The sequence below is a fragment of the Amblyomma mixtum genome, chromosome 2 (assembly GCF_055824585.1).
Source record: "Amblyomma mixtum isolate Tamu chromosome 2, ASM5582458v1, whole genome shotgun sequence".
In the NCBI taxonomy this organism is placed as follows: domain Eukaryota; kingdom Metazoa; phylum Arthropoda; class Arachnida; order Ixodida; family Ixodidae; genus Amblyomma; species Amblyomma mixtum.
The window spans coordinates 24,407,032-24,429,953 of NC_143013.1; the positions used below are offsets into that span (position 1 = coordinate 24,407,032).

The 22,922-nt window shown below is 48.3% G+C and overlaps 2 long non-coding RNA genes across 2 annotated transcripts in view; one reads left to right on the forward strand and one right to left on the reverse strand.

Moving 5' to 3' along the window:
* Nucleotides 1-1,240, forward strand: part of LOC149358710 (uncharacterized) — a 64,362-nt gene extending 63,122 nt beyond the window's left edge. Inside the window, exon 4 of the long non-coding RNA XR_016288720.1 lies at nt 448-1,240. This is a non-coding gene — a long non-coding RNA (uncharacterized LOC149358710). The remainder of the gene's footprint in view (nt 1-447) is intronic.
* Nucleotides 1-22,922, reverse strand: part of LOC149358711 (uncharacterized) — a 54,117-nt gene that overhangs the window by 25,146 nt on the left and 6,049 nt on the right. Inside the window, exons 2-3 of the long non-coding RNA XR_016288719.1 lie at nt 6,282-6,398; nt 5,364-5,476 (exon numbers count right to left, since the gene is read on the reverse strand). This is a non-coding gene — a long non-coding RNA (uncharacterized LOC149358711). The remainder of the gene's footprint in view (nt 1-5,363; nt 5,477-6,281; nt 6,399-22,922) is intronic.

Here is a 22,922-nt window from a genome sequence, read left to right on the forward strand (position 1 = left end):
TTGTTCCATTTCCGCATCGGTACTCTGTAGGAGTTCATATTCAGATATGACGCCCTTTGAGTGGTTCAGGGTGCGGTGCGGGGTTACCTGTATGCTCATTTCTCCAAGATTCTGTAATGACATCAGTTTGGTGCTCTGTTCTTTTGTGTTTATTTCTACAAGGAGGTCTCCGGTTCATTGCTTTTTTGCTTTGTAGTCTTTGCCTACACAACTTTTTAGGGTGTTGGCGATGACAAATGCAGATAGGTTGGCTACCGGTACATTAGTGTTTGAGTGAAGCATAAAAAACTTCGTAAACGTTTCTGGCTTCTGTGGACTCAGTTTCTTCACATCGGTGCGACCCCTTTTCGGGGGTCGATCAGATTTTTTTACAGATTTTTTCCATACGGCATGTATAAACTAAGGGTTCCTGATACTTTGTCGCCTCTGATTCACCCTTATACACAGAGGAAGGTCCCGGGACTCCCCGCCTGGTAGACAGACGAGGAGCCCATCGGCCGAGGATTGACCACTTCCTCGACCGCCACCGTTCAAGGTTTCTTCCCTCCACCTTTCAACCTATCGCCACGGTACGGATGACAGCTTCGGTATGGGGACTAAGGGTCCGTGGTGGCGCCAAGCACCAACACCTCGTTACACAAGGTGCCCTTGCGGGCTGCCCTTTAAGGGTAACGGAGTGGATTCCAAGAGAAGGCAAACGTAGCAGGGGGCGGCAGAAAGTTAGGTGGGCGGATGAGATTAAGAAGCTTGCGGGGATACGGTGGCCGCAACTGGCAAAGGACATCGTAGATGAAATCAAGAGGAATAAATGGGGCCTAAGCGGAGCCGCGGTGGCTCAGTGGCCCTCCCTTGCCTGGCGCATACTGCAATTTAGCTGCCGATGCGAAGATCCAGCTTCACGCAACCTGATTTGGGCATACGGTCACCAGGGACTCCAGGGAAACGAACAGGCCGATCAGGCCGCTCGCGCACTCTCTCCCCGGGCTATCTCCCTGTCCTTGGAAGCCTACTCCAAATCAGACAATCTGGCCCTTACATTCAAACAAATCACCGATTACTACAAGGAGGAGCACCGGCACTACCCGACCCCTTATAAGAGACTGGACGCGCTGACGAGCGCCTCCTCATCAAAACTCTAACACTGTACTGTGCCCGGCGGGGCTTAAGTATTTCAACACATCCTTTGACGGCGCGTGCCAGCTCTGTGGGGAGGTGGTTGACACCTCCCGCATGGTTTGGGAGTGCCCATCTATTCCCCCCCCCCCCCCCCCCCCCCCGCCTCAACCCCTCCAGAGAGGACTGGGAGGCGGTCCTGTTCGGCTGTCAAGACCTCAAGACCCAAAAAAGGCCTCGGTTCAACGGACGAGGATGGCGTTGCTTGCCAATGCGATTACGGAATAGGGGCTTCACCTAGTATTGTGAGGGGAAGGTGCCAATAGGGCCCTACCCCAATCACATCTCTGTAATTGTTTAATTGTTGATAAATGTTTTTCGCCACCGCCACGACGGCCCCTCTTCCTTTCTTCTACCAAATTCTTCACCATAGTACTCGCGACGGCGATCCAACTCATCGCTCAATCATATGGGTCCCCGGCCACCAAGGCATGCCATGTAACGAAGCCGCCCATGAGGTAGCCCGCGCACTCACTCACCGGGCACCAGGCATTCCTTGGGAGGACCTTAACCCAGATCACAGCCCTCTTATTTCTTCTCAAGACTTTGCTGAGCACTAACGTGCCGCACGCCGGCGCTACCCGGTTCCTATGAAGGGACTGGGTAAAGCTGGCGAACGAACTCTCCTCAGGCTCTTTACAAACATTAAAAACACCCTGCTGTGTCCGGCGGTTCTCAAGCACTTTAATCCTTTTTGGAAGGCCGCTGCTCATCTTGTGAGGAGGTGGCCGACACCTTCCACATGGTTTGGGCATGCATGAAAAATCCTTCTCTCCTCCCCATTACCCCTTCCCCTACCCGCGAGGACTGGGGGGCAGCCCTGCCCGGCTGCCAGGAACTATCCGCCCAACAGGGCCTGGTTCGGAGGACGTGCGCAGTGGTCATGACCAACGAGATCCCGGAATGAGGGAGTCCGCCAAGTATTGCAAGGGGCGAGACCCACTAGGGGCCTCTCAGGGGCAAGCACCTCTCTGTAAATATTGTAAGGGAAGACTTCACGTAAGACGTTTATTCTGGCCCTTTCGCCAGAGACGTCTTCCAAGCGAACAGCCTCAAGCGATGACGATGGGAATCATCAGGTGAAAGAGAATGAAGTCGCAGCCAGAGAGGCGACGACGACGAAGGCGAATAAATTGCTTACAATATAGCCGAATAAATGCTTTTCACCACCACCACCCCCTTTCTTTTTTCACTCCCTCCTTTATCCCTTTCCCTACGGCGCGGTTAGGGTGTCCACCGAGATATGTGCGACAATTACTGCGTCATTTCCTTTCCTCAAAACCAATTTTCATTTTCAGGGAATGTAATGCGAAGGCAAGATAACCACTGATCTTTCAGGGTAACGGAGCGGATTCCAAGAGAAGGCAAACGTAGTAGGGGGGGGAGGGGGGGGGGGGGGGCATAAAGTTGGGTGAGAGGATGAGATTAAGAAGATTGCGGGGATACGGGTGCCGCAGCTGGCAAAAAGAAAGGGTTATTAGATAGAGAGACACGGGAGAGGTCTTTGCCCAGCAGTTGGCGTAGTCAGGCTGATGATGATCAGGAGGAAGTACGTTGCTACAAAAAACTGAATCGATTCGTTCTAAACCCCCTCTACACACTTAACAGAACGCACGTGCCTCTAAAGTGAGTATTAGGAAACTTGCTTAATTTTGATGCTTAACTAATTAAACAGAATTTTAAAGATACACTGAGGAGCGCCACACGACGGGAAACAATATGTCTTTGGTTGCACCCAAATCCGATTCACCACTTTTTTTAATCTCTGGTTCAAGTTACGTGAAACACCCTGTACAGCAAGCTTTCCAAAATGTAAATAGACGAGGAGGGAGAGTATAGCCTAGGATGTGATCATAGATGTATTATTCTGCATATGCGTGCCCTGATCAAAAGAGAAATGTATAAAACAAAAAAAAACGAAAGCAAAATTCAACGTCCAACAAATAGCGCTAATAGCAGCAGGCGTTGAGAAAGCATAAGATTAACGCCCCATGGAAAAGTGGGATTGTAATTAGAACTACTCAGCAGTATGGAAATGGAACAAGCAAAGTTACAAACCGCTGGGAAGGAAAGAGGAAACCACGAGGCTGACGCAATAAGGAATTTAAGGAGGTCATTGAACAACTACGGGTGGCTTCAGGGAAACAGAGAGGAAGGAATAGACCGCAAATGGGAATCTTATCGATGATAGAAACTGCTTGTATAGGTCCTCGTCCAGAGTAAAATAAAGTAATCCCCTGATCGCGCAGCTAAAGGTGGGCCAAGGAAATTTTGGAACCATATAAGTTGTTTGGGTAAAAAAAAAGCGAAGCGCAAGAGGAGGGTGCACGCTGCTGCAGGTACCGCAGAAGCCCGCAGCAACCACACATACTTTTTTTTTTTTTATACTGGACGTTTTGTTTCATGAACGTTTATGAAACAAAACGTCCAGTAAAAAAAAAAGCGTGCGTGGTATCTTTCGGATGTCTTGTGCACGTGTCCTTGCTGTGGCCTTCCTCGGTACCTACAGCAGTGTGCCGATCGATATAGAAATATAAAGGTACAGTCGGGGACAAAAGTCTCCGGACCACGTGTTCCTCAAACAAAGCTTATAGCTCTACTATCAGACAGCAGCTGGAGACCGCACTTGTGGAGATGAAAGAACAAAAATTTAACTTTTGCCTCCACAAGGGTGGTCCCCAGCCGCCGACTATTAGCAAAGCTATCGGCTTCGTTAGAGGAACACGTGGTCCGGAGACTTTTGTCCCCGACTGTACCTTCATTAAACAAAGTTATAAGTCGGAGTCCCTCCTGTCTTCATGTTCACGATATGGGCTATGCCTTAGTTAATGTCTCCGAAGGTTTTAATCGCCTGAGGTTCTTTAACGTGCACTGACATCGCACAGCACATGTGCCTCTAGCATGTCGCCTCCGTGGAAACGTGATCGCCGCGGGATCGAACCAGCGTCTTTTGGGCCCAGCGGCCACAGCGCCGGCTTTGGTCATGTTGATGTCTTGTAATTTTGCAGTAGAAGCGTGTGAACTAAACAGTGCAGAACGAATTGGTGGTAAGTGCTGCTTCGCTAGCCAGTTAAAAATTACTGTGGGCACTTCGTTTTCGCAGTTTGTACGTGTCTTCGTCTATGGTCCCCAAAGCGACAAAGCGAATAATTTGTTCCAGTGAACCATGCCGGCAGCCGCCGAACAACGTGCAAAACCCGACCGAAAAGGCGGGGAGAACACGATACCAGGAACCACCCTGATGGCCACCATTGGACGCTAGGGCCTAACCTTCTTGTAAGCTTTCCGCGTATAATGAGGCCATTACGTTCATTCACTTCATAAGCGGTTACAAGCCACATTATTTTTTTTTAGCCTCCAGCAGCAAGGAATTCTTGTTCCGCGGAATCAATGCAAGGATGAGCCTGATTGTAAGGGAAAACGTTTCCGTGGGGCCGTCGCTATCTCCAAACGATTCTGCAATGTATCTGCGCGTCGTCAACAGTCCGCGCGAAATCCGCATTCCTTTCCCCCCCCCCCCCCCCCCTCTCTGATTATGATGTTCATCCTGTCTCACAAAAGTAACTGCTCGGGCGCTGTCAACCTCGAAAGAGAAGCTAGGCCTCTTTCTCCTCACATCATGGCGCCTTGTGTTTCGCAATACACTCCAGAATGCGTGTGGTGCGGAGAGATAGCCACCCTCTACCATTCCACATGGGGCTGTCGGGCGAGCCCGATAGAGCCCAAAATTACAAACCCGTCAGTCGAGCAGCGGGAGGAGCTTCTGTCCAGCTCCGACCCGCAAGATCAGCTTGCGCTGGTTGAGCGGGCCGAGGAGGCAGCAAGAACCAATGGGACCCTGTACCTAGGAACACCACCTGCTGCTCAAGACCCCAACCCCTAAACCCCGTCCCATTTTGCGGAATGAAGTTTATACTACTACTCCATAATGCTCACAGTTGAGCAGTCATAGAAAATGCAGTTCGAAATTCCCACTGACGAGCATGATTGGTCCGTTCATATACCGAACATCATTGCCTTGAGATATATTATAAACACCCTGGCTACAACACAGCTGTGGGAGTGTGGGGAGCGCAGGTACTTTGTGCAGCCAAGTCAAGTTTGCAATTTCCACAATCCTGCTGCTTCTACAGACCATCTCGTTGACGCTGCGGCATTGTCGCACGGAATGCAATAAGTGACGTGCTCACCGTGTGCCGGTCCTCGGAGACGGTGAGCTCTGCCGTCCAAAGATTCTCGTGTACGTAGAAAACGTGTCCTGCACCTCCAGTCATCCAACCACGTGTCTGCCTACAGTCGTGACCTGCGCAAATTCGTTATGGGGGTTTGAAACTGTAGCCCATTGTCAACTTTCGTCACGGCTAGCCCGGTGCCTGCTACGGTTCTCTTCAGGTATTTTCTTTGTTCTTTTCTGTTTCTGGAATTTTTTTCTCTTTTTATACATGCGATCAATTAGCATGCCACTATAGGGACCTTAGAAGACAGGAGTAGTGCGATGTTTAGGGAAATCCCCCACGGTGAAGTAAATTTATAATAAGGAAGTAATTACTAAATAGCAGCCATACGGCGTCACTGCTGAATTACAGTGACGCCTGACATCGCACCCAATTACTCAATCATTCTCAGCATTTTCGCAGCGTATCCGTGACTCACGCATCATTCCAATGTGTCATCACTAATTTCACTTGCAGCTAGTTCAGCAGGCCCCGGGGTTCCAAATACTCGCACAGCACCCAGTCGTCCGCGTAGTTCATGTATAAGTAGTTTCGCACACGGATCCTCGCCTTTTTTTTTCCCTGATGTGTCACCTCCTTGCTTTTGCACTGCGCGTATATCTTCTACTAAAGCGCGCTTGCAGCAGTGCACAGGTGCCAAACAACATGTAAAGCAAGACTGCAAGCATGACCAGTCCTTCAAATATACCAAACGCAACTGATCTTTTATAATTCATGAACATCATGGCCACAATACAACTGTGACAGTAAGGGGAGTTCATATACTCTAGACATCGAAAAAAAGTTCGCTTTCCTTAGTCCTGCTCCTGCGGACTATGCATTTAGATGGTTCCGCAGCATTTTAGCTTTGGCTGAATTGCGCGATGTGCTCACCGTGTGCAGGTTCTCGGAGACGGTGAGCTCTGCCGCCCAAGGCTTCAGGCGCAGCAACGTGGACAACTTCTCCTGTTCCTCCGGTCATCCAGCCCCGCGCTCGGGTACAGCACGGACCTGCACAAATTTGTTACCAGGGGGGGGGGGGGGGGGGGGGGGGTGGGGGGGGGGGGGGGGGGGGGGAGTAAGGGAATTAAGGGCAAGATAAGAAAAGATCCAGGCAACCCCTGGATCAGCTTCAGCTTTTATAAGGTGACAGTGCTACATGCTGTGCTCAGTTTAACGTCCCCAAACTGCTCATGAGCTATGAAAGACACCGCAGTGAAGATCTTCATAATAATCTGGACCACCCGACGTTTCAACGCGCCCGGACAGTGCACAGCCCATGGCTGCTTTTGCATTTTGCCTTAGCCCTGTGGTAAGGGTGTTCGGCTACTGAGCCGGAGGACTGGGGTTCAATGCCGAAGAATGCCACTGTCTTCACACTAGAACAGCTTATGAAGGGAATATTGGAAGCCATCATATTGCTGAATTATTGTAATGAAAACCATGGTGGCGGATGGAAAAGCATGGTGGAGGGTAGAGCAGCACGACATTGGGAGAGCGCCCAGGGCTACTTAGTCGGCCAGCTGTGCCGATCCCAGCCAGGCACGCTAGGTGGATTTTGAGAGAAGTATAGGTATTGGGAGGGCGATAAGACAATGGAAGTGGCATTGTCCTAGGTCGGCGTATGGAAGGGGGCAGTTTCTATAGGACGAGTCGGAACGCGCCCGAAAAAACTACAACGGGACTCCAGAGAGCAGTGGGCCCAAATTAATTTTTCGGGGGATGGGGATGCGAGTAACGGAGGGGATGAGGTCGAGTGAAGGAAGTGTGTGCAAGCGAGAGTAGCACATGTTCCGTGATTTGCTTATTTTAGAGGAGGGCTTCGCCCTCCGAGGGTGCACTTGACTAGAGGATCGCAGGTGTCCTCCATAACCACCGCAATAAAATTGCAGTACGGAAGGATGTCAGACAGGGAGGCACTATATTTCCAATGCTATTCACCGCCTAGTTGCTGGAGGTATTCGGAGACCTAGATTGGGAACGGTTGGGGATAACAGTTGCGAGCATCCAGTCTACCCTTCGACCGCCCTAGGCGGCGCATATCCTGCCGAACTCTCTCAAGTGGCCTACAGCGACCCTTACCCTCCTGGCTCTCTCGGGGTTGGCAGAGAAGAAAGCTGGGAAGCAGCATCCACATCGTCACGTGGGCGACCCTCCTTTCCTCCTCGTGTATTCGGTGGCCGCACGGGCAGCCCACCACGGGGAGAGAGTTGAAGGAGCCATGAGACAACGCGTGACGGGATGGACGGGATGGACGGAGCCATGAGACAAACGCGGCTTTTCCAGGTGACATCGAGCTTTCCCCATGCCCGTTTCCTGCTGCCTGCGCTACCGAGGGCGGTTATCGTATTTTGGAATCACCCCAAATAAACGATTTGCCTGCGGGCTATACCTCGGTGTGTTGGTCCTGTCGACCTCCACAGTGTAATCGGGGCTAGCGGAGTGGCATTGGTCCTGAGTGCTCGCTGTGCCGTCCTTAACATAAGCAGAACCATTTTCGTTAGCCTCCTCGTTTCTGCCTCGTATGTGACTACTGGTGGGATACAGCTGCTGTACAGTTATCTCTTCAGGTATAATAATGGGTGGAAAATGATCCATTCCGCATGGATTGTCCAGAAGATCTCATTTAACATCATTAAAAGGTGATGGTGAATTAAACGATAAATCTAAACTGCTAATTTTTGCAGTTTTTAGGGAGCAGTACATGCGCTTTCCTGAATTCAGTAGGCACACATTACTGCACAGAATAAAATCTTCTAAAATGCGACCTCTGGGATTAGTTTCTCCACTTCCCCAGAAAGAGGAGTTCTCCGACTAACAGATATGGCTCTGGTAGCTTTTCTAGAAGTGTTTCTAAGCATCTGAGGTTGAGGTTTCCATTAGCGACCTCAAGGTCGGATACCGGCTTCAAAAAAATCAAAAATAAATAGAACAAATTTGAGTAGGCAAATAAAAATCTATCGACCGAGAATCATGTGAGAAGCTTGGTAACAACTAGTTACGGCACCTTAAATATGTGGTGTACTGTGATCGAAGGAGACCGCTTTGATCCAGAGGCAAGTCATTTTGCTCGTTTCGATGAGTGGCGCTCCAGCTTGGCCTAAATGCCGAAAATGGCCGCAAAAGCAGCAAGCCATACAACCTCTAATGTTGCGTACCACTTTTTGCACCCGACATTGCATACACTATCCAAAGTATACGCAAGAAGAAAAGCCGGTATTCTGGCATGAGAGCTCGGAGCGTTTATGTATGGCTTCTATGTCGACAGCAACTAATACCGCTTTTTAAGGTCGCTTTTGAGGGATATTTGATGATACGTGTTATATTACCGGTTTGATAAAAAACACAATCATGAGCAAACATACAAATTTTGCAGGACACACGCGACAGGAATAACGCTCATTAAGGCACGACAGAACCAAGTTGTATTCATTTATATGTATTTGTAAGCGGCTTCGTTGTATATTTGGCTGTTATTTTTTATTATTTATCACAAATGTCCACTTTCTTTAAATTACACTCGTGAAAACAGGTAGGCCACAACGGCGCATAGGTTGGAATGCGCGTTTTTTACATCGGCTCGCCCGTCAAAGTCCACCTGAGCGAAACCTCTCGCTTCTCTGCAAGGCATCTGAAGCCCCTGCAAAACGCCTGAAGAAAAGTGTAGTGTTCTGCCGATCCTTACGAAAACAGCTCGCCAACCTAACTTATGTCCTATGATAGAAGGAAAGGGAAAGAAAAGAATGATGACGAAGCCATGCCCACGAGAATCGCAAACTAAAAACAGGACTGGTGCCGGAGAAAATAAAAAGGAGAGGACAACTGCTCGCATGTGCACTCCATAACGCCTCTTTGTAATCGATTCGATTCACTAACTGTGAATGAAAAGAATAAATTGAGTGAATAGATTTGTGCGACACCGACCACGAATTTTTCACCATGATCAGCCCAATGCAAAATGTGGCGAAAAAAACACGTGGTAGGTGAACTATTCGTGATGTAGCATCTGGAATATATTTGTTCAGCGTCTAAATAATAGTTCCCAACGCAAATGGTCCGGGAAAAAGTGACGCTGCTTACGAAGCAACCGAATCAGTCAAAGCTTATGCATTCGACGTGTATGCCAGTCGCATGGTATTGGCTAGACCGTCCCTTCATTCCTTCTTTATTCATTTGAGTTGTTTTCCCACTAGCCTATTTTAGCACAACGCTATACTATGTATTCATCAAACATGGCACGGCGTTTCACCCTCATCGTGGTTCGGAATTATATATAGTCGTACCTCGCTAGTACGGACTTCGTTATGTATACGTGGAGAATTTTCGCAAGGACCTAACTTTCTCAGTGTGTTTACGTCTTCTTTGCATGAAAACAAACTTTGGGCAATGGAATAACAAAGCTAAGAACCTCACAGCGGCGTTCATAACGCTGTACTTATCCGCCGCATCAGCACCCGCCGCCGAGGTATGAAGGAGGATGACCTCTGTCGGCTCACGCAAGCTTTCCTCATTAGCAGGATAGTCTACTCCTACCCCTACTATCACCTCCGCCGGAAGGATGAAGAAGCTGTGAACAGCATTATACGTTCAGCGTACAAAGCGGCACTGGGGCTACCTCAGTACGCCAGCACACAGCACCTCCTCCAACTCGGCATCTACAACACGCTCACAGAACTCATAGAGGCACACAAGACCGCCCAAATCCACCGCCTCTCCCGCACTAAACACGGGCGGCTCATACTTGACCGTCTCAACATCAACCCCATAGGCGACGTCCACCCCACGACGCCCATTCCGATAGGGGTCTATAGCCGCCTAGTTATAAAACCAATCCCCAAAAACATGCTACCCGGCCGCCATGATACGCGCCGTCAGCTGAAAGCCCAAGCACTAGATGCCACATACCTTGCCGACGAACACGCAATATACGTAGATGCTGCACGGCAAAGTGCAAACACATACGTGGCTTGTGCAACCACGCCACAATCTACTCTCGTCACCGCCGCCACAGTAGTAGCTCACTCTCCGACAGCGGCAGAAGAAACCGCCATCGCGCTGGCCATCGCTGACCCACGTACCCGCACAGTCCTCAGCGACTCCAAAAGAGCAATACAAAATTACTCGGCAGGTGTTATCTGCCACCCCGCTGCACGCATCCTTCGCGGCTGCACTCCCGACCATAAGACCAACCTGGTCTGGGCACCCGCCCACGCGGGAAACTCTGGAAACGAAGGGGTCGACCGACTAGCCCGAGGACTAACCAACCGGGCGGCCGGCCCCACGGACCCAGACGCTCTTGCCGAGGCTCCCCAGACCTTTGCCGAAATTACCAACCTCCACAGAGAGATGAGACGCCAGTTCCCGCCTCCACACCTCGACTTGAATCGAGCGCAAGCCACCTTGCTCCGCAGGTTGCAGACACACTCCATCCTTAGCCATTCTAGGCTTTCACTCATCACAGACGGGGAATACGACCCCGTCTGCCAAAATTGTTACCAGGGAGAAATCGCCACCCAGGCGCACATCCTCTGGGGTTGCGCTCGAAATCCGCCCCCTAGAACATTACTGCCAGCTCCCTCCGAGGAAGGATGGAACCAACTCCACAGAAGGCCAGACAAGAGCATCCAACTGGCACTCATTTCGTGGGCCCAGGAAGTCGCCCCCACCTGGGGGCCACACCAAGCCCACCTGCCCTAAATCCCGCCACTCTATGGCAATAAAGTTCAATAACACTTTTTGCTGGGCGAGTTGGTTCATTTTGCTTCAGTGGATGCTTGTAGCGCGACAAAAACAGACAAGGGACAGAAGACGAACGGGACAAGCGCTAACGGGACAAGAACGGGAGCGCTTGTCCCGTTCGTTGGTTGGTTGGTTTATGGGGTTCAACGTCCCAAAGCGACTAAGGCTATGAGAGACGCCGTAGTGGAGGGCTCCGGAAATTTCGACCACCTGGGGTTCTTTAACGTGCACTGACATCGCACAGTACACGGGCCTTGAATTTCTCCTCCAAAGAAATTCAACCGCCGCGGCCGGGATCGAACCCGCGTCTTTCGGGCCAGCAGCCGAGCACCATAGCCACTGAGCCACCGCGGCGCGGCTGCTTGTCCCGTTCGTCTTCTGTCCCTTGTCTGTTTTTTGTCGCGCTACAAGCATCCACTCAAGCTATGGCAATAAAGTTGTTTCTCTCTCTCTCTCTCTCTCCTGCGTTTCAGTAAGCATTTCGACCAATGCAAAGCAGTAACCTCGTCTTTGTCGCAGCGCACGAGTAAATTTTTTTTTCTCTCGATCCCCTACTCTTAATTTTCCGGAGGCTGACGTGATTTGTGGCCGATGAATTTCCTCACCAGGGAGGGAGCTTGCTAGATAGAGGCAGAACGGTACTGGAGACCAAGAACTTAGGTTTACGTACAACCAATATAAAATATTCGAAAAAAAAACAATAGCTGTCACGTGGTTGGACCAAATGAGCAATTCGTTCGCTGCTGTCTCCCGTGCGGCGGTTCTTCCAAAAGCAAAAGGGAGAGAATGAACGCCTACAGCTTCCTTGCCTTCGGCTAGGCAGGAAACTACGACCACGCCTTTGCCCTCTACTACATGCAGAACTCGGGAGAAGCGCTCAGTAATTTCTTCGAAAAGCGAGACAGCACTTGCCTCCAAGTCATAAGTATCAACAGAGCAGCATGGCTGTCTAAGCGTCTCTCGGGTTACTCGCACGGTCCACGGATCCGGAGCCCTCAAAGCACCCCGCTGCAGCCCGGCCGCGGCTCTGAAACCTTTAACGGCTCGTCAAGGAGACCTGAGCTGATCTGCTGATAACTTCACGCCTACTTGTGGGTTGCCCCTCCTCTGTTCTGTTCTCCAGTCACCGCCCTAACAAGCGGAGGGCAGGCAAGAATGCACAAGGCGCGGGTATTCAAAGGCAGCAAGCTGTTACGTCGTCTCGTATCCTGCTAAAGCGGCGTACAGCGCATTCCGTAGGTCGACGTGTCCACGCAGAAAATTTACAGCAATGGTGAACAAACCTCAGAATACAGGCTGATGGGCTCGTTACTTGGGTCAACTGAGAATGCCGATGGCACACTTTTGAAGTCAACAAGGCGGTACGAATGCGCGCGGCGATGATCTCGTGGCACTGAGCTCGTGGCTACGTAAACTCAGCACCTGTTTGTGCCCTGGCCACGGTCACATCTAGTATAGGGAGGTATACGGGGACACCGGAAACGAGCAGGGCGCGAACACTCGTCCAGGGAGTTGAACTCTGACGCCACCAACGCTAAAAACAACCTGCGGCATTCCTCGGAGGAAAAAGGAACGCAACCACTCGCCTAGACCAAGCTGCACAACTTCGTTTTTTTTTTGTTTATTTACAATATTGTAAGCTTATCTTGTGATGTTGCACTTCGACCCACTGATGCACATCGACGGTGTCAGTACACTAGCTACCACTTTTTCTGAACAGCCAGAACATCCTACATCTCAACCAAGCAAGCTGTTCATGAATATGTAGAAAATTCTTTGGAAGCTGTCTAGTGAAGGCGATGCGAAGCCAGTCGAAAGCCTTACAATGGCCAGCATGAAGTTCGGAAGAATGGAACTGAATGTCCCCAGTGCCGCCGGATGCCCACCGGCGATACAATGGGCACAAGATTCCCCTGGCCTGGTGCTCGGCTTCTTTAGGGTGAAATACTTGGGAAATGGGTCTTTGACCCCACCTTGTGCAACGAAAAAACCTTGTGCCGTGTCGCTCTTTGACCTCTTATGGCCTTGCGCCATAAGAATTCATCGTCATCATCAAGAATGGAACTGAATGCTTCTATGAAGAGCAAGAGTGGCGAGTACACATGCGAATTTAGTGCGCTTATGAAGAAAACAAAAAACACTTGGATTAAATCTAGCCATCGAAGAGTGCTGCCATGGCTTGGGTCTCCACAGAAAACGCTTCAGTATCTTTGGGACATTGGTGACCGAGAGAACGCCCTTCACGTAGCTCAGCTTTGTCTGCATTGAATAATAATGCTCTCCTCGGTATGCACAGAAGCAAACTCTCGTCACCAACTTCTTTTCGTAATAAATTGGCTTGTTTTTCCCGGATATTCGTTTCTATGAATAATCAACTTTATGGACACATTCACGGGGACATTATCATCACTATCAGCACCAGCCTGACTGCGCCCACTGCAGGGAAAAGGCCTCTCCCATGTCTCTCCAATTAACCCTGTACTTTGCCCGCTGCAGCCATCGTATGCCCGCCCACCTAACTTTATGCCGCCCCCTGCTACGTTTGTCTTCTCCTGGAATACACTCCGTTACCCTTAAGGACCAGCGGTTATCTTGCCTTCGCATTACATGCCCTCCCAAGCCCACTTCTTCCTCTTCATTGCAACTAGGATATCATTAACGTCCGTTTTTTCTCTCACCCACTCCGCCCGCTTCCAATCTCTTAACGTCACACCTATCATTTCTCTTTCCCTAGCTCGCTGCGTTGTCCTTAACTTAAGCTGAACTCTCTTTGTTAGCCTCCACGTTTCTGCCCCATAGGTGAGTACCGGTAAGATACACCTGTTATATACATTTCTCTTGAGGGATAACGGCAAACTGCCATTCATGATCTTAGAGAACGTGCCATATGCGCTCCACCCCATTCTTATTCTTCTAGTTATTTCCCTCTCATGATCTGGATCAGCGGCCACTACCTTCCCTAAGTAGAGCCATTCTCTTACCACTTCCAGCACCTCGCTACCAATTGCGAACTGATGTTCCCTTGCCAGACTGTTGAACATTACTTTGGTTTTCTGCATGTTAATTTTAAGACCTACCGTTCTGCTTTGCAGCTCATCTCTTGAGAGACTGAGCAAGGCAATGTCATCAGTGAATCGCAGATTACTCAGGTATTCTCCATTAACTCTTCTCCCCAACTGTTCTCATTCCAGTCCCCGGAATACCTCCTGTAAGCAGGCAGTGAAGAGCATTGGCGAGATCGTATCTCCCTGCCTGACACCTTTCCTTATTAGAATTTCATTGCTGACCTTATGGAGAACTACGGTAGGTGTGCAATCGTTATAAATATCTTCCAATATTTTCACACAACACTTTTCTACACCCTGATTCTGCAATGCCTGCATGATTACTGAGGTTTCTACTGAGTCGAATACTTTCTCCTAATCAATGAAGGCTATATATAGGGTTGATTATATTCTGCGTATTTATCTATCACCTGACTGATTGCGTGAATATGGTCTATTGTCGAGTATCCTTTACGAAAGCCTGCCTGATCATTTGGTTGATTGAAGACTAAGGTTGTCCTGACCCTATTAGCGATTACCTTAGTAAATACCTTGCAGGCAACCGACAATAAGCAGATCGGTCTGTAATTCTTTAAGTCCCTGACGTCTCCTTTCTTATTAATTAAGATAATGTTAGCGTTTTTCCAAGCTCTAGGTACGCTCGAAGTCACAAGGCATTGCGTATACTGGGTGGCTAGTTTTTCGAGCACAATCTCTCCTCCATCCTTCAACAAATCTGCTGTTATCTGATCCTCACCAGCTGCTTTTCCTCTTGGCATTGCTCCTAAGGCTTTCTACTTCCTCCTTTGTTACTGATGGGATGTCCCATTGGTGTGCTCTACTGCCTCTCTCAGTAACATTCTGATTGCAATCGCTACTGTATAGATTTGTGAAGAACTGTTTGGCTACATTAACTATCTTATCCATATTGCTAATGACATTGCCCTCTTTGTCTCTTATCGCATAAATCTGGTTTTTACCTATGCCTAGAATTTCTCTTCGCTGCTTTTAGGCTACCTCCGCTCTTCAGAGCATGCTCGATTTTCTCCATGTTAAACTTCCTGATGTCGGCTACCTTGCGCTTATTTATTAACTTCGACAGCTCTATTAGTTCTATTCTATCTATGGAATTAGACGTCCTCATGCTTTGCCGTTTCTTAATCAGATCTTTAGTCTCATGAGATAGCTTCCCGGAATTACGAGCTAGAACAAGGGAGAGGCCCCTCATCCATCGCTCACGGTGTCGGAGGCTGGCCTTCTTCGGCACATCCAAATGAATGCAGCTATCACCCCGTCTCGCCTCTTTATCGCTATCGATCAGACCCTTCCTGTCCCAACTGCCCCTGTATCTATGTGGACCTGGCTCATTGCCCTTCTATTGCCCGGCTGCTCAGCAGTCGGGTTCCTACCCCCCACCTTCTTTATCCATCACCACCTGGCTTGACTGGCTTGGCGCTGAAGGGGAGGCAGAACAGCGACTCCTGGTCGCCCAGGCGGTCGACATGCTCGGCCTGTAAATTTTGGCCGAATAAAGGTCTTGTACTACTACTACTACTACTAGGTTATGCGGGTGGAGATAAGAGTTCATTATATTTATATTTACTATTTATATGTATGGAACGAGAATACACGGAAATATTGTTCACGACTCGAAGGGAAGCACTCCGATTATACCTGAAAACCTGCGATTCTCTTGCTTTTTCGTTCTTTTTTTTTTGTTAAATGAACGGCTGTATGTGTTAAAAGCTGCCGTAATTACGTCCCCCTGCTAATGTAGTCTGTGTAAATAATGCTATTTGTGAGGTTCTTGTTTAGTATTCTTTCAGTGGCTGCACAGATGGCGTAACATTCGGCAGTGAAGATGGAAGCACATTGCGGAAGCCTTACTATTTCATTCAAATTCCCTTGTGCCACTGTGCTTCCAACGTAAACATCTGTTTCTGAACCATCTGTACAAAAAGCTCTGAAAGTACTGTACTTTTCCCCGAGCGCAAGAAGTTCTTCTATTACATGTTGCTTTGTGGTTTGTTTTTTTACGGAACTCTGCAAGAGTGAAATCACAGATTGCACGAAAATTGTACCAAGGGCCGCAGTGGATCTCGTCTTCGATCAATGCCAGGTAATGTGTCTTCTACGAAGATGTTTTGGCACATCTCTTCAAAACGCAAAAGCATGTGGCCTGGTAGTTTGCGGTTTATTGTTAAAAAGTATTCTAGAAGGGCACATTGTAACTATTTGGTGACAGACGTGTTTAGGTTGTGAACGAATTTCTAGAATATATGAACACGTAAGCATGGTTCTTCTGTCTGTAAATGATGGTTGGTTAGTTCCTACATCAAGACTATTTATGGGCAACTACCTGTAGGCGCCAGTGGAAAGTTATGTAATGGATCCACTCGTTTATGATACGATGGTCTCGCTGACCATGCAATATACATCCATAAACCAGGACAGAGCGTTTCACAGAGTGGTATATTGCTAAAAGACATGTCCTATCTGCCCCCCAGTGTTTTCGTGAAGGTACTTTGTGTATGCTCAAGGATCGGAAGGCTTTCTTATTCAGCGCGTTTATGAGAGGCTGGCAAGGGAGCTTTATGTCATACGTTATGCCTAGAAATTTATGTTGATCTTTTACGGGTAGCTCAGTTTCGTTCAGGTGTAGGGTGGAATCTGCCTTTAAGCCTCGTTTCAGAGAGAAAAAAAATGGGCACTGTTTTCTCTAAAGAAAAGCGGAAACCATTTCTGTCTGTCCATGTTGTCAGTTTATTTCACTTGTTGGCACATTGGACGATGTGCAGCCCATCTGAAGAACGTCTACATAGAGTGAATACATAATGCACCTTGCAATTATTTTAATAACAGAGTTCTCCTTTACAACAAAAAGTGTTACGCTTAAAATACGCCCCTGTGGTAATCCATTTTACTTACTGAAATTCCTCGAAAGGGTTGAGCCTAGGCGTACATGGAATGAACGGTTAGATAAGAAGTCTTTTAGGCAGGTCAACATTCTGCCTCGGATGCCAAGCTCGGCAAGGTCTTGAATAATTCCGAACCTCTAGGTTGTGTCGTATGCCTTCTCTAAATCAAAAGAGACTGCAGTGTTGTTTGTGTACAAGAGCTTCCCGGACAGCATTTCAAGACGAACTAGGTGATCTGGAGTGGAGCATCCCTTTTTAAAACCACACTGACGGATGTCAAGAAGTTCGGAGGATAGAAGGTCAAAAGTTTATCTCATATTCAGGACACTTTCAAAGTATTTTGAGAGGCAACCGGTAAGGGCTATGGGTCTATAATTGTTAGGAGAGGTTGGTGGCTTTCCTGGTTTAAGAAACTGCACAATAATAGTTTTTCTCCAGGCTTCGGGTACTTTCCCCAATGCCCAAAATTTGTTAGAAAAAAGTCTTCAAAGTGTATCTACGACATATCTGGAGAGATAGGCTAGCATTTGATAATGTACCGTCTTTGACAAAAGTAACCAGGCTGCATGGTTTGCTTCTAGCTTGTATAGTAGAGCCCATGGGGCTTTCCTAAAGATCAAAAGAGGTTGGAAGGTAAGAAGACACCCAGTCCTTACCTTTAACGACCATTACAGCTTCAGGGAAGCCGTAAGGGCTCCACTGCACGAGCTAGAAGCAAACCATCCAGCCTGGTTACTTTTGACAAAGACGGTACTTCATATGGGTCGGGTACAGCCTTTTTATCAGTGGAAATTAGTTCATAGATTTCTTGAAGCGTGATTGAACTATTGCAAGGTTCATTTGTGCTGCCACTTGTTGTCAGTGTGTTTTTCAGCTGTGTTTTTGTATTTTAGGACTGTTTCTGTGTACTGTGACGAACTGGAAACTGCAGAAAAGTATTCACCCGAAATGCTTTCCTGTTCTATATCTGTCTGTACAGCAGGGGCTGTCAGAAGGCGAACTGTGAATGGGGAATAGCTGCCATTTATCTTTAGAGCTTTCTCCCATATGTGTTTTAATGTTGTTGAGCTGTTTATGACGACACATAATTTTGACGAGAAGTTTTTGCGGCACTGTGACGGATACATCGGTCTTTCGCTCTCGCCTTCTTAACAGACCCGTGTACTGTGCGATGTCAGTGCACGTTAAAGAACCCCAGGTGGTCCCAATTTCCGGAGCCCTCCACTACGGCGTCTCTCATAGCCTCAGTCGCTTTGGGACGTTAAACCCCATAAAAAAAACCAAAACAAAGTTTGTTCAATTATCCTGCGTTGCATACCTACGGGAAAATCCCCAAGCATTCTTTTCTATCTTTTTAGCTTCCCTACGTTCTTGTATGCAATACTTTTTTACTCTGTTTTACTACTCCAGAGGACTGAGGGATGACTAGGCGCGCAGCGGTAATAGTACACGTCGTGAAAAGTTCGTTAAGGTTGTCTAAAACTGAGGTTGTCGGTAACTTTTTTTTTCTAGGCTGGCCTTTTCTCGGAACAGTGCCCTGTAGACGAGATGCAGCTTCCAACGTCATGATTTTGATGGAGTGACTTCTAGTGAAGATGTTGATTAGTATAGGCAGATGATCACTTCCATGTGGGTTATCTAGGTCATCAAATTTTGTATCTAAAAATAGATGGCGAACTAAAAGATAAATCTATACAGCTCATTTGTCCTGAGCTAGGAGAACAACAGGTTGGTTTTCCAGTGTTTAATAGATAGAGGTCATTACACAGTATAACATCCTCAATGAATTGTCCTCTAGTGTCAGTTTTGTCAGTACCCTGAAAGCTGGAGTGCGCGTTAAAATCTCCAGATATTAGATATGGCTCTGGGTGCTGCTCCAAAAGGTCTTTTAATTCATGATTGCTTAGATTAACATGTCGCTCCAGGTACACGCAGCATACCGTAAATGTTTTAAATGTTTGTAGGATGGCTGCCACAGTTTCTGATCTAGTTTTAAGCTTGTGTTCGCGAAATGCAACTCCATTTTTAACGATGATGGGAACGCCATCCAAACGTCTGCTAACCTGCTCTCGGTTGCGGCGGAAGATATTATAGTTTTTTTAGAATGTTTTCGTGCTTAGAGCCTAAGTTTGTACCTCGATCGCATGGCATTTGGAGAACGTTGGGACAGAGTAAAAGAAATAGAAAGCGACAAGCTAGAACACACCAGGTTCTGGCACGCATCGTAGTTTCTTTGTATAGTGGACACCGTAGCGTAAAAGCCCATCGGCATTTCACTTTTCAAACGAAGCGCAGCCGTTTTAACGAAACGCTGGGCCGCGGTTTCGTTTTCTGTACGGAACCAACACGGAGGACTTGGTTCTCGGAGCGGCGAGAGTTGGCGCTGCGTATTTCGCATATCGCTATTAGGCATGCACATGAGTACGTCGGATGGCTGCCCTCACGATTTACGCACAGATGTGGTTCAAGTGTACAGTTATCAGAATCATGTCCGTGTGAAGCATGCTTCGCGCAAGTCAGTTGGCTTCGGCAGCTCTGAGAGCTGTCGCCATACCGTTGGCACTGAAAGCAACGTCGTGGGTTTGGTATGTACTGCCCGAAGTGAAGTTTCATACAGCCGATTTCTACGGATTCTGGGAGTATATGCTTGATGCGAAAGTCAGGATGATGTGTTTCGTGGCTATTTCTTGGTCGCCTCTCCTCATTTTTATTCTCTGCACGTTAGTCACGTTTTGTTCCTCTAGTCCTTCAAGAAGTACTTCTGTTACATGCCTAAGGCCGTCGTCTGCGTTAACTCCTCGCACTGTGTTCAAGGATCGGGGTGGGTTGAGTGTCACAGGTGTGTCTCCAAAAGAGGTGACTTCTGCTTACTTTTCGTGCTGGTGGTTGTACAGGATTACTAGTAGGAGGTCACCGTTTGCTGGTTTTTTTATCTTATAGCCCTGGCCTACGCTATCTGTGAAAGTTCTGGTGACAAGAAATGGTGTAATGCATCTAGCCGTTCTTCTCTGCGTGTTCAGAGTGCACTTCGTGGAACCGTTCTAAGCTGTTTTGGTTATTTGGGAAGAATTTTGCTGTCTCGGTGCGCCCTCTTTTGCAGCGGAGATCGGCGTTAAAAAATGAGAAGCCATAAAAAAGTTTTGGTGTTCAACAAAGGCGCCAGCCGCCCACCGCGGAGCCCAACATGGGGACTGGACAGGAGCCCTTAAAAAGCCCTACGCACGCCAACTGCGCACCACCACTGTAACCTAATATGGCGCGAAACAGGGTCGTCCGCCACACAATGTTAGCCCTCGCCGCCGGGAAAAAAGGAAAAACCAAGAAGAGAGTAGGAGATAGGACAGTTCTAAGAAAGAAGATCAGAACGGCAAGCGACAGCAGATCGCAAACGGCCAACTACAAATCGCCCCCCCCCCCCCCCCCCCCCCACTCCGAAGGGGAGATCGCACGACAGTGACCCTTCCGGTTTACGGCAACGTCTTAAGCGTGGGAAACGCTCGGGAGGTCATAATTGAATGTGTTCTAGGAAGGCGCCGGATAGACCCGTGTAGAACTCAACTCCGGGGTCAGTTTAGTTTGTTTTCTTTTTAATTTTAAGAGAGAGTGTAGTGTGCCCTATCAAAGTTGTAGGGCGGGACGCGCGCTTCGGAGAGCCAATCGCTTTTGTGGAGATCGCTCTGTGCATCGTATTTTGGAACTGATTTGATTACTTTTTTTAATGTGTTTTGAGAAAGAGTTAATAATACGATCAACATGGAAAGGGGCAGCACGCAACAAGGAATCAATCGTGTTGAGGCCGGCTGCTACTGGATGCTTCCTGTATTTGAGACGGACTTCGAGGTTTTAAGCCGAGCCCTGAAGAAAACAAAATTAGTTTGAGAATTTGTTCTAAGGAAAGGAAATGATGCAGTAACTGCATCACACATCTCGGTGGACAACCCGAAAAGCGCCGCAAAGGAAGGAATAAAGGTAGGAGTGGAACGGAGGTAGCCTAAAAGCAGTGAAGAAAAAACTACTCATAGGTAGATACTAGATGTATGCGCTAAGAGACAAAGAGGGAAATGTCATTAGCAATATATATCTTTTAACCACTCAAAATGCCCTTCTGAAACTTGCATTTGTGACTATTTTAGATCTGACGAAGATGTATCTCGGAGTGCTTTTATAGCTGCATGCATGAATTTTAAACATATGTATGTACGTAAGCTGCATTTGTTCAATGCTCTGTAACAATTTCTTGTACAATTTGCTTTTGCCTCCCTGCTTGGACCAAAAAGGTCTCCAGTATCATGTAAATAAAATAAATAAAAATATGGATAAGATAGTTAAAGTAGCCAGAAACAATACTAGCCACGAACATAACCTTCGCAAATGTGGCGCTACATCCAAGCCTTCTTAATAAGACACAATCAATGGCCCAGATCCAACTCGGCACTATACCGTCACCTCCGTTCTCCCTCCCCAACCGGGGCACTCCACAAGGAGCTCTTCTCTCCCCCCTCTTATTTAATGTAGCTCTAGCCCCGCTGGCCAAACAACTGACCAACATACCTGACCTCCACTCGGCAATATACGCCGACATCAACGACTGAAGGCTCCACAGGAGAGGCGCAAGACACCTTACAATTGGCAGTTGATATCATCACCTCGAACCTGACCAATATGGGCCTTATGTGCTCCCCGCTCAAATCGGAACTGCTGATGATCAGACCACTTCGCCGGGATCCACGCATGCACCTCCGAATGTACGACGACCACATACCGCTGGTCCCGTGGAGTTGGTCAATAGACTCCTTGGACTCCAACGTCCTTGACTCCATAGGTCCTTGGACTGCACATACAGGACGCTTTGGATGCAACCTTCCCTGTACAACTCCTAGAGAAGCGAACCAAACAAATCGAGGGTCTTGTCCACAGTGTAGCCACATGCAACCATGGACTGTCGGAGAGGGAAACCTTTAATATGACAGACGCCCTCATCACCAGACACGACTTTTCACGTTCCTTACCGCTTTCTCACAAGACAAAGCTGATGCTTTTATTAGAAAGGCAATAATCTCAACGCTCCGCCTACCACAGTCGCTTAGCAGAAATCACTACTCTCAACGGGCACCTACAAAACTATCTCGGAACTCCACGAAGCCAAACGAGACAACCAGATACTTCAACTAACCCGCACAGAAACCGGCCAACATCTCTTACGGCATCTTCGCCAGGCTCCAATCTACCTGCTCACCTGCCCCCAACTATCAAATCATTGCACCTGACATCCAGGGTCCAATGCGCATCAAACCTCTACCCAGAAATATGAGCCCCGAGCTACACGGGGCCAGACGCCAGGCACGAGCCTAGTATTACAACAAGCACTACAGAGGCAGACCCGACATGTATGTAAACGCGGCACAACGCACCCTACCGGGCTATTATGCCGCTGTCCCCGCCTACTATCGAGGATGGCACCATCGGGGCCGCAGCCACCTTCCCCACGGAGGCTGAAGGCGCGGCCATGGGCTTGGTGCTTATACACTATGCACAAGATCCCAACATCACGGACATCTCCACCGTCTCCAAAGCTGTGTACCGTCACTCAGCAAAGCGTTATCACGTCAATCGCCCGACGCATTCTCGCATCAGGACATACGCTTACCCAAGAGATAACCCTCACGTGGGTTCCTGGGTAAGTATCGATCCCCGGTAACCAGCGTGTTCATACGCTGACTCGAGAACTATCCTTCAGGCCCCAAGAAGATGGGACATCCAAACCCACGCAGGAATCCTCTCGGGCTCTTCTCACATAAAAAAACCACTTATTACAAAAACAGGCGCTTACCCTC